The sequence below is a fragment of the Macaca nemestrina genome, chromosome 12 (genome assembly GCF_043159975.1).
Source record: "Macaca nemestrina isolate mMacNem1 chromosome 12, mMacNem.hap1, whole genome shotgun sequence".
In the NCBI taxonomy this organism is placed as follows: domain Eukaryota; kingdom Metazoa; phylum Chordata; class Mammalia; order Primates; family Cercopithecidae; genus Macaca; species Macaca nemestrina.
This window is the reverse complement of record NC_092136.1, coordinates 1,266,484-1,277,144: the sequence shown is the minus strand read 5'-3', so window position 1 is coordinate 1,277,144 and position 10,661 is coordinate 1,266,484. Positions and strand designations below refer to the sequence as shown.

Below are 10,661 nucleotides of genomic sequence, written 5' to 3'. Positions count from 1 at the left end.
AGGAGGGAGAGGCGATGACACCAGAGGGCACCCGGGCGCTTTGGGTGGATTGGACAGGTTGAATCCACTTAAAATCACGCACAGACACAGCCAAATGCCAAGGAGTCTTAGAGCTGGGAGGGGCCGATGGTACTTATCACATCATTCTCTGTGCTTTTCTGTATGGTAGAAACATCCCATAACAAAACAGCGCAGGGAAGAGGAAGGCCAGTCTGCGCTGTGCTGATTCAGCAACAAGCAACTCAGCAGCGAAACGAAACCCTGGCTGGAGGCACTGGCCGGTTTCCGTGGCGTAAACATTCCCACCACGGCGACGCCTGAGCCACCCACCTGAGGGGGCCGACGGAGCAGACACACAGGACCGGCCTCCAGTGCACACCCACGAAGGACACACAGCACCGGCCCCCAGCTGTCAGGGGCCGGCCCCCAGCGCACGTCGCGAAGGACACACAGCATGCCTCCCTGAGCTGTAGCCAGCAGGGCAAGGGTCACGTCTCTACAATCAGGGAGAAGAACAGAGAGGCTGCCGTGGGAACCCAGCGGGCATCCGGCTCACTGGCACAACCGGGAGCTCGTGTGGGGCAGCGCCGGGCACACACAGGCCACCCCCGCCCTCCCACTCACGTTTATGTCTGGAAGGCAGAGAACGGACCAGCAGGGCAGCGGGCAGGTGGTGAAGGATGCACCTGTGGTGATGGCTCAGACAGGAACTGGAGGGGCAGGCCCTGCCGCTTCTGTGGCCAGGATCTCCCCAGTCTCCGCCACTCCGGCTGCCACAGCAAAACACCCCAGGTGGCGGCTTCAAGCGACCGACATTTGGCTCACAGCTCTGGAGGCTGTGAGTCCAACCGGCCCCCAGCAGACTGTGGTTCACAGCCAGCGCCTCCTGCCATGTCCACACGTGATGGAGGGTGCTCTCTGAGGTCCCTTTTGTCTGGGTACTAAGCCGTCCACGAGGATGGTCTGACCCTCATGGCCGGACCCCCCCAAAGGCCTCTCCTCCCAACAGCATCACCTTGGAGTGAAGGTTTCCACAGAAGAATTTCCGGGGACAGACATTTGGGCCACGGTGACCTCTCTGGGGGCCCCTCAGTGTGAGAAGGACGGAGAGGAGGAGCGGCTCCACAGGCTGCAGACTCCCATGAGATGCAGAGAGGTGATGTTCACACAGTGGACTAGAGGAGAGGGGGGTCTTGGATGGGGGGTCTTGGATGGGGTCTTGGATAAGGGGGTCTTGGATGGGGGTCTTGGATGGGGGGTCTTGGATTGGGGGTCTTGGATAAGGGGGTCTTGGATGGGGGGGTCTTGGATAGGGGGGCCTTGGACAGGGGGTCTTGGACAGAGGGCTCTTGGATGGAGGGTCTTGGATGGGGGGTCTTTGATAAGGCATGTAGACACATTTTTGAGACAATTTGCTACGAATAGAAGAAAATTAGGAGTTGCTAGAGGGTTCCATGTTCCAGGAGCCACTGGGACAGGCAAGAGGGGGTGGGACAGACATTCACTTAAAATGGTGTGAGCCCTGGGAGGGGAGCTGGCAAGAGTTGGGATTGGGGGGTCCAGGTGTGAGCCTTGGGAGGGGCAGCGGCAAGGGTGGGGGGCCAGGTGTGAAGCCTGGGAGGGGAGTTGGCAGGGGTGGGGGCCAGGCGTGAGGCCTGGGAGGGGAGCTGTGGGGGTGGGAGTGGGGGGCCAGGCGTGAGGCCTGGGAGGGGAGTCGGGGGGGGTGGGGATGGGAGTGGGGGGGCCAGGTGTGAGGCCTGGGAGGGGAGTCGGTGGGGGTGGGAGTGGGGGAGCCGGGTGTGAGGCCTGGGAGGGGAGACGGTGGAGGCCGGAGTGTTTACCATCCACCTTGCGGGGGCGTCAGGAACAACCTGCTGCTTCTCAGGGGGCAGGGAGGCATGAGGTTGGAGATCAGACCTCATGTCACCCTGAGGGTGTTCCCGGTAATTACAAATTACATTCGTAGCAGATCAGTAGACAGAGAATATTTAAATAGAACATAATTAGTAAGCCCAGAACAACGGTAAAACACAGAAATACTAATGAAAACAAACACATCTGCATAATCCAGTGAGGCCCAGCTTCTAGGAGAGACCCGGCCCAGCTTCCGCGATGGACCCGCCCAGCTTCCGCGAGGGACCCGCCCAGCTTCTATGAGACACCTGTTGCCGTTCGCAAGTCCGAGGTAATTCAACCTTCTAAAGTCAAGGTCAGGGTGATTCTTCCAGGATAATGAGAACATCAACACCCTTTGACTCAGGATTATAATTTCTGGGCCAAATTTTAAGGAAACAATCCCAAAGGAGAAACAATTGTTTTCTCCTTTCCATGTTAGAGTGCTCTAAGAGTCAGTATTACTGGCTGGGGTGCGGGGGCTCACACCTGTAATCCCAGCACTTTGGGAGGCCGAGGTGGGCGGATCACCTGAGGTCAGGAGTTTGAGACCAGCCTGGCCAACATGGCGAAACCCCTTATCCACTATAAGTTAAAAAAAAATTAGCTGTGTGTGTTGGCGTGCACCTGTAGTCCCAGCTACTTGGGAGGCTGAGCTGGGAGAATGGCTTGAACCAGGGAGGCAGAGAGTGCAGTGAGCTGAGATCGGGCCACTGTACTCCAGCCTGGGCAACAGAGCAAGACTCTATCTCAAAAAAAAAAAAAAAAAAAAGAAAGAAAGAAAAAATGAGAGTAAACATGATTGGAAATCACTCAAGTGTCCACAGTGAAAGAATTGTTGAGCAGATGATGGTACATTCACTTAAAATCCTACGCCATTGGGGATATATTGTCACAATGCCGAGGGGAAAATGAACAATTTCAGTGGCCAGCATTTTACGATCCTCACCGTGGGTCAGGAGTGCTCCACGTTTAACTCATTTAACCTTCACAAAGATCCGAGGAGTAGCTTTGATCGTGTCCCCACCTTTATGAATCAGGAAATGAAGTCTCGTGCCCACAGTCACACAGCCCGTGAGCAGGAGATCCCAGGCCCCACCCTCCCCAGCCTCTTACGGCTCCAGCCTTGTGGCCACTGTCTTCCACCCAGTGGGAAGGCTCAAGAATGGAGAACTCTTCAAAAACCGTTTCCTGGGCAGAGAAGGGCGGGTTGGAGGGAGAGGAGCCCAGGGGAGTTGATGAAGGCCACACGTCTGGGGTGTCGCTGCCCGGTTTGCACCTGGTCCTATCAGTGGGGCGGGCACCAGAGGGTTTGAGCCTGACCAGTCAGGTGGGCCTAGCTGGGTGGTGTCCTCTGCTGTGGGGGCCTCCATGTGGGAGGAAAAATTCCCAGGGCCAAAAAGGAGTGTCGTCCCAGAGCACGGCTCCCAGGTGCCAACCCCGGGGGAAGCGGAGGAGGCTCCCAGGTGCCAACCCCGGGGGAAGCGGAGGAGGCATAGGGAGAGGGTTGGGCAGCAGCACAGAGAGGGCTGTCAGAGCCAGGGCAGGGGTGGCCTCACCCTCCCAGGTCAGCCTCGCTGTCTGCCGGGGGTCAGGGTGCCAGGGCCTCTCCTAGAGCCCCGATTGGACCTGCAGCAGTCAGATTCTCCGAGGCAGAGGAGCCGGGTCCAGGACCCTCTCATTCTGCAGGGCTCTGCGGAGCGTGGGGCAGGTGGGAGAGGGCAGCAGGACCCTCAGAAGTGGACGGACTCGGGCTGGACTCGTAAGACGTGGCCGCATGCAGGCTGAAGCCAGCTGTGCTCTGGGAACGGCTGGGGAAAGGGACTGCGTCCCCCAGGGCCATCGTCCCCTCTGTCGGGGGCTTTGACGGCCTGAGAAGAGGGAAGGGAGGAGTCATCCAGCAGGACCAGGGTGGGCGCAGGCAGCGTCTGAGACCTTGTCTGTGTGCGTTGCTCTCCATGCAGTAACGTGGCTGGAAAACCAGAGCCCTCGCCAGGAACGAGTGAGGCTTGACAGACGGCACCTCTCCCTCCGCGGGGAACCAGCCCTGAGATGGCGCAGGAGCAAATCTACCCACCAGACCTCAGGCTGGCCGCCGCATAGGAGGGGCTGGGTGGGCTGAGACGTCTCAGGGGGACGCTCGAGTCCCCGGAAGGTTCTGGTCCAGAGGCCCAGTGGAGGGACACACAGACCCACTCCGGAGAGCACCGGATTTGGGTCAGAGCCTGGGCCATCCGCAGCCCCGAAGTCCACAACCCGGGGTCTCCAAGCCCCCCCAGCACTGGCTGGCGGCTCCAGACAGCGGCTTTTCTTCCTGAGGGATGTCCACCCAGCCCCCTGGCCTGCAGGGCGGAGCCACAGCGCGGGGCTCCCAGGCCCGGCAGGGAGGACAGAGGGACAGAGGCTGAGTCAAGACTGGTGTCTCCTGAGCAGACGGAGCAGGTGGGGCCTCAGGCCTCCAGGGCGGCAGGAGTCATCGGTCTGTTGTCCTCAAGCTGAGTGGCCCTCATTGAAATTCTAACGGCAACTCGGCCACAGGCAGGGCTTCTCCGGGGCGTGCCCTCCCTGCCTGCCTGGTGCTCCTGAGAGCCCAGACCCAGGTCACAAGGTCATGAGGCCGCACGCAGAGGCCGTCCCTGGAGAGCTTGGGGTGGGCGGCCTGCATGGCCTTCCTGAGGACCACATGCCCCTCCCCCAGACGCTGGACAGACGCGCTTCCCCTGGGGAACTGGGATTTCCTTGGGTTCTCCGTCCCCACATGGCTTTGCCGTATATGATAAAGCATGTCCCTCGCCACCAGCTAGTGCTTTCTGTGAGTGATTTAATCTCCCCTCCCGGGTGCAAGGATGCAGCCCTCCCCAAGCACCCCACAGGGGGCCGCGTCCATACACCCACGACCGGGGTCGGCCGCCCAGCCTGATCCACATGCAGGACCCAGCTTGGCCCCCTGTGCTCACTTCAGGGTCTTGCTTTTCATTTCGTTCAGGAGGTGGGTAGGGAAGAGGAGGCTGGGGTTGGTCCCTCCACCACCCCCAGTGTCTGAGGACCAGAGAGGGGCCCTGGGAGACTGGGGGAGGGTGACGTGGAAGCGGGTGTGGTTTGCAGAACGTCGTTCCTGCCGGCTGGGGCAAGGACTTGGAGTTTTATTCCAAAGGAACTTCCAACTAATCATTAGCCGGAAACACAGAGCCTGGGCCATGGACCCCTGCTTGGTCCCCAGCGTTGTTTGGAAGTGGAGGTGAGGGTGGGGGAAAGTCACGATCATTCCTGGCTCTCTTTCTACTTAAGCAATGGGTGGCTGGTGGTTCCATTTACAGAGTCTGGGGCCCTGGGGGTCGATGGGGTTGAAGACCCCGCGTGGGAAGTGAACCACAGACCTGAGTGACCGTGACCATGCTCCTGACAGCCGGCATCTGGAGTGTAACATGCCAGGTATCGTCCCCGCACTTACACGGATTGTTCATGAATCCTGCTCTGCAAGCTTCTCCCTCCTATTCCAGGGAATCTCCTCAAATGAGGCCCTTCCTATAACTAAGGAGGGTTAACCAGACCCCTGAGGAGGCCGCAAGACCCCCGGAGAGGCCACAAGACCCCTGAGGAGGCCAGGAACTCAGAAGAGAAAGGGGGTGCCAGTTGAGCACGGAAAACTCAGCAAAGATGTATTTCAAAACCAGGAACTGTCTCTTTGCTGTGAGGCTGGGTGTCAGTGGGGTCCTCCGGGCCCGCTGAGTCAGCAGTTTCACCGTATGCAGGACCTGAAGGAATATTTTATTTTGTTTTGTTTTATTTTATTTTACTTTACTTTATTTTAGTTTACTTTATTTTACTTTATTTTATTTTACTTTATTTTACTTTGTTTTACTTTGTTTTGTTTTGTTTTGTTTATTTTTAGACGGAGTCTCACTCTGTCACCCAGGCTGGAGTGCAGTGGTGCGATCTTGGCTCACCACAGCCTCCACCTTCCAGGTTCATGCAATTCTCCTGTCTCAGCCTCCTGAGTAGCTGGGATTACAGGCGCCCGCCACCGCACCCAGCTAATGTTTGTATTTTTAGTAGAGATGGGTGGTTTTGGCCAGGCTGGTCTCAAACTCCTGACCTCAAGTGATCCACCTGTCTCAGCCTCCCAAAGTGCTGGGATGACAGGCGTGAGCCACCGCGCCCAGTCCGTACCCACCTTCTGAACCGAATGAAAACCAAGACACAGCTGCCATCCCATGAGGCCAAGCCGGGTCCTGCATGTGTATCGGCTGGGTGGCCGCCCCGGTTCTGGGCACACATGCAAGTGATCAGTGACGTGCTGTACACTGACAGAACCACGGACGAACGTCACGTTTGTTCCATCCTGGCGGACACGGAAAGGCACTGGACAAAGCCCATCACCCACTTGTGATAAAAATTCTCCCACTAGGGCCGGAAGCAACTTCTTCAACCTGAGAAAGGGCAGCTCCACGTACACTGACTTCTTCACGCATCAAATTGTGTGCATCACTGTGGACTCGCGGCTTTTTATTCTGAGGGTTACAATCCAGTAAACTGTCACCCAGCCCTGGGGTCTTTCATCTTGACTCCCAGGTCCCCTCCCGACAAGCCCTGCTCCCGTTCATGCATTTCCTCACGTACCGGGACTGTGAGTGCTCCAGGCTCAGCCTGACTTACCCTGCCCCGGCCTTGGCAGCAGCCGAGACCCCGAGGCCTGCAGGGTTGTCTCACTGGAGGGGATGTCGGGGACTGAGACCTGCACCCTGTGCTTCCTTTGGCACTGGGGCCTCCTGGTGTCTAGGCCCTCTTGGAGAAAGAGCCAGAAGATGCATGCCTGTGTACTAACCCCCACACACAAACACATCCACATGTGTGTAGACCGACGGCGTGGGCTCATGCTGGTGCCACCCACCCTAGGGCACACATTCATCCTCGCCCACCCCAGCACACATCCACGGGCCCCTCCTTGCACACCCCAGGGGCATGGGCCCCGTCCTCACCCACCCCAGGGCATGTGCCCCGTCCTTACTACAGGGCACGTGCCCCATCCTCATCCACCCCAGGGCACGTGCCCCATCCTCACCCACCCCAGGGCACACATCCATCTGCACACACCCCAGTGGCATGGGCCCTGTCCTCGCAAACCCCAGCAGCATACGCCCTGTCCGCACCCACCCCAAGGCACATGCCCCGTCCTCACCCACCCCAGGGCACACATCCATCCTCACCCACCCCAGCAGCACGCGCCCTTCCTCACCCACCCCAGCAGCACGCGCCCTTCCTCACCCACCCCAGTGACACGGGCCCCTCCTCGCCCACCCCAGCAGCATGGGCCTGTTCTCGTCCACCGCTTCACCTGCTGCATCTCTTGTCGGAAGAAACCTGGCTTTCCCACATTCACCTGCTTGTCTAGTCCCAGCTGCGGGTGAACTGGCTCCAGACTTGCTGGCGCATCCCTGCAAGGGACAGACCCACCACCCAGAGCCTGGCATCCGGGCACAGTGTGTCTTGTCTTTAGCCTCACTGTCAGCGTCCCGTCAACACTGTCCCCGCGGTAACTTCAGGTGTTCCTTTACTTCTCGGCTTCCTTCAGTGTGACTGTGTCATTCCTCTGCAATATGGTTACATTCATCCATTCGGTGGGTGTGGTTAACCCTTGAACAATGCAGGCTGAGGGGCAGTGATGCTTGCACAGAGAAAACCCACACAGAACTTTTTTTTGACAGGGTCTTACTCTGTCACCCAGGCTGGAGTATAATGGTGCAATCTCAGCTCACTGCAGCCTCGAAATCCTGGGCCCAAGGGATCCTTCCTCCTCAGTCTCCCAAGTAGCTGGGACCACAGGTGCACGCCACCACACCGGCTAATGGTGTTTTGTAGAGATGGGGTCTCCTTACATTGCCCCGGCTGGTCTTGAACTCCTGGGCTTAAGCGGTCCTCCTGCCCTGGCCTCCAAAAGTGCTGGGATTACAGGCATGAGCCACTGCGCCTGGCCTGATTCCCAAAAACTTAACTATTAGTAGCTTATTGTTGACCAGAAGCCTTCCCAATAACATAAACAGTTGATAAACAGATATTTTGTATGTTATATATGTTACATACTGTATTCTTACGATCAAGTAAGCTGGAAAAAAGAACATGTTATTAAAAAACTCATTAGGAAGATAAAATATATTCACTAAGTGAAGTGGATCATCATCAATGCCCTCATCCGCGTCGGCTTCACACTGAGTGGGCTGAGGAGGAGGAGCAGGGGCTGGTCTTGCTGTCTCAGGGGTGGCAGAGGCAGAGCAAAGTCTTTGTCCAAATGGCTACTAGGTTATTAGCCCGCACCATTTATTCAACATTCCAGCCTTGCCTCTGTGACTTGTGCAGCCACCCGTGTCCTGGGGTCTCCTGTCTGCACGCCTGGGGCGTCTGCACCTGCAGCCACTCGTGTCCTGGGGTCTCCTGTCTGCACGCCTGGGGCGTCTGCACCTGCAGCCACTCGTGTCCTGGGGTCTCCTGTCTGCACGCCTGGGGCGTCTGCACCTGCACCAACCACAGTTTCTGCTTTGAGGTTTCAGAGGGTTCTGTCTGCTAGTGTGTTCCCAGCTCTTCTTACCAGAGTGCTTTCCTGTAAGAACTTTGCTATCAACCTGTCTAACTCCATAAAACTGCAAAAAAGGTATGGGGACCTTTGTGGCATTGCACTGACCTCGCCCGATGCTTGGCCCCGCGTGCATCTGCTCGGGACCACTCATGCCTCCTTCAGGGGTCTTAAGGTTTTCTCTAGACACGTTTCAGCATTTCTGAAAACGGTGGCCCACTGACACCACCGGGGTTTTCTTCTGAGCAGCTGCTGACAATTTTGCAAAATCTAATGCTGGCACTTCAGAAAAAATCTGACTGAAAGGTGTTAAGCCATGCTCCAGCCAGGGGCAGAACTCATGTTCCTTCTCCAAATCTTCCTGAAATGGCATTTTGCAAGACGCCTGCCGAGGGCCGCTGCCATCCAGCCTGGCCCAGGGAGGAGCCGTCCGATGGGAACTGCCGACCGTGCCAGTGTGAGCTGTCCCAGGCAGTGCGATGACAGTCGTTAGGCGATGGCACCCACAGCAAGGTGGAAAATCCGTGCCTGAGGAGTCACCAACCCAGGACCCCGTGAGCAAGCCGCCCGTACAATGGCATCCGTGCATGCAGCACGCTAGCAAAGGAAGGAAGAAAATCGCACTCATCTCCAGACACCAGAAGCGCTTCTGATAAAATCCAGCATTCATTTATGGGTTTTCAAAAAAACAACAAGAAACCCTAGCAGACCAGGAATAGCCGGAAACATCCCCAGTGTGACTGTGGGTGAGTCACAGCAGCCGTCCCTGACGTCAGGAGCAAGGCTGGGGGCCTGGTGTTGCACTGTGCGGTGCTGGGGTGAATTTCAGTGCCCGGAGGAAGAGATGAGAGAAGAAAGCAAGGTGGTGGCGTCACACAGGACGTGGCTGGGTGCGTAGAGGACGCAGAAGAACCTCATGTCCCCGGGCTGAACTGTGGCCCCCGCCGTGCACTCGGACGTTACAGCCCTGACCCCGGGACCTCAGAGGAGACCCCCGCCCTGCACTCGGACGTTACAGCCGTGACCCCGGGACCTCAGAGGAGACCCCTGCCCTCCACTCGGACGTTACAGCCGTGACCCCGGGACCTCAGAGGAGACCCCTGCCCTGCACTTGGACGTTACAGCCCTGACCCCGGACCTCAGAGGAGACCCCTGCCCTCCACTTGGACGTTACAGCCGTGACCCCGGGACCTCAGAGGAGACCCCTGCCCTGCACTTGGACGTTACAGCCCTGACCCCGGACCTCAGAGGTGACCTTATTTGGAGATGGGGCCTTGCAGATGTAATGAAGTTAAAGTGAAGCCATCAGGGTGGGTCCTAATCCATCATGACCAGTGTCCTAGTAGGAGGAGGACACTTAAGACAGAGCTGTGCGTGAGGGGGACACTGTCTACAAGCCAAGGAGAGAGGCCTCAGAAGGACCCAGCCCTGTGCGGGTCCAAGAAGAAACCTTGATCTTGGGCTCCAGCCTCCAGGACTGTGAGAGTGACTGTCTGCTGTTCACGCTGCCCGCCTGTGAAGCTTTGTTTTTTTTAGAGATGGAGTCTCGCTCTGTCACTCAGGCTGGAATGCAGTGGTCTGATCTCAGCTCACTGCAACCTCCGCCTCCCAGGTTCAAGTGATTCTCCTGCCTCAGCTTCCCAAGTAGCTGGGATTACAGGCGTGTGCCACCATGCCCAGCTAATTTTTGTGTTTTTTAGTACAGACAGGTTTTCACTATATGTTGGCCAGGCTGGTCTTGAACTCCTGACCTCAAGTGGTCCGCCTGCCTCGGCCTCCCAAAGTGCTGGGATTACAGGCGTGAGCCACAGCGCCCGACCAACTGTTGGGCTTTGTTAAGGCAGCCCGAACCAGCTACTTAATACCCCACAGGAAAAATCAAGCAGTGGGAACGTGCTCAGTGCTGCCAAACCACACACTGAAACATATTTAGCATGAAAAAATGAGCCGGGTGTGGTGGTTTGCACCTGTGGTCCCAGCTACTTGGGAGGCTGAGGCCAGAGGATGGCTTGAGCCCAGGAGGTGGAGGCTGTAGTCAGCTGTGATTGTACCACCGCACTTAGCCTGGGAGAGAGTGACACCCTGTCTCAAATTTTTTAAAAAAGTTTAATACCGTAAATTGTATGTTATGTGTATTTTAACATAATAAAGAAATTAATATATAAAAATTTACACATCAGTAACAAACCACTAAAAATCA

General features: G+C 57.0%; 1 long non-coding RNA gene across 1 annotated transcript; it reads left to right on the top strand.

Annotated features, from left to right (window-relative positions):
• The first annotated feature begins 1,029 nt into the window (after positions 1–1,029).
• Positions 1,030–4,057, top strand: LOC139357395 (uncharacterized). The gene is made up of 3 exons (XR_011610392.1): positions 1,030–1,156; positions 2,072–2,185; positions 3,858–4,057. It is a non-coding gene; the product is annotated as an uncharacterized lncRNA (long non-coding RNA).
• The last annotated feature ends 6,604 nt before the right edge of the window (positions 4,058–10,661 follow it).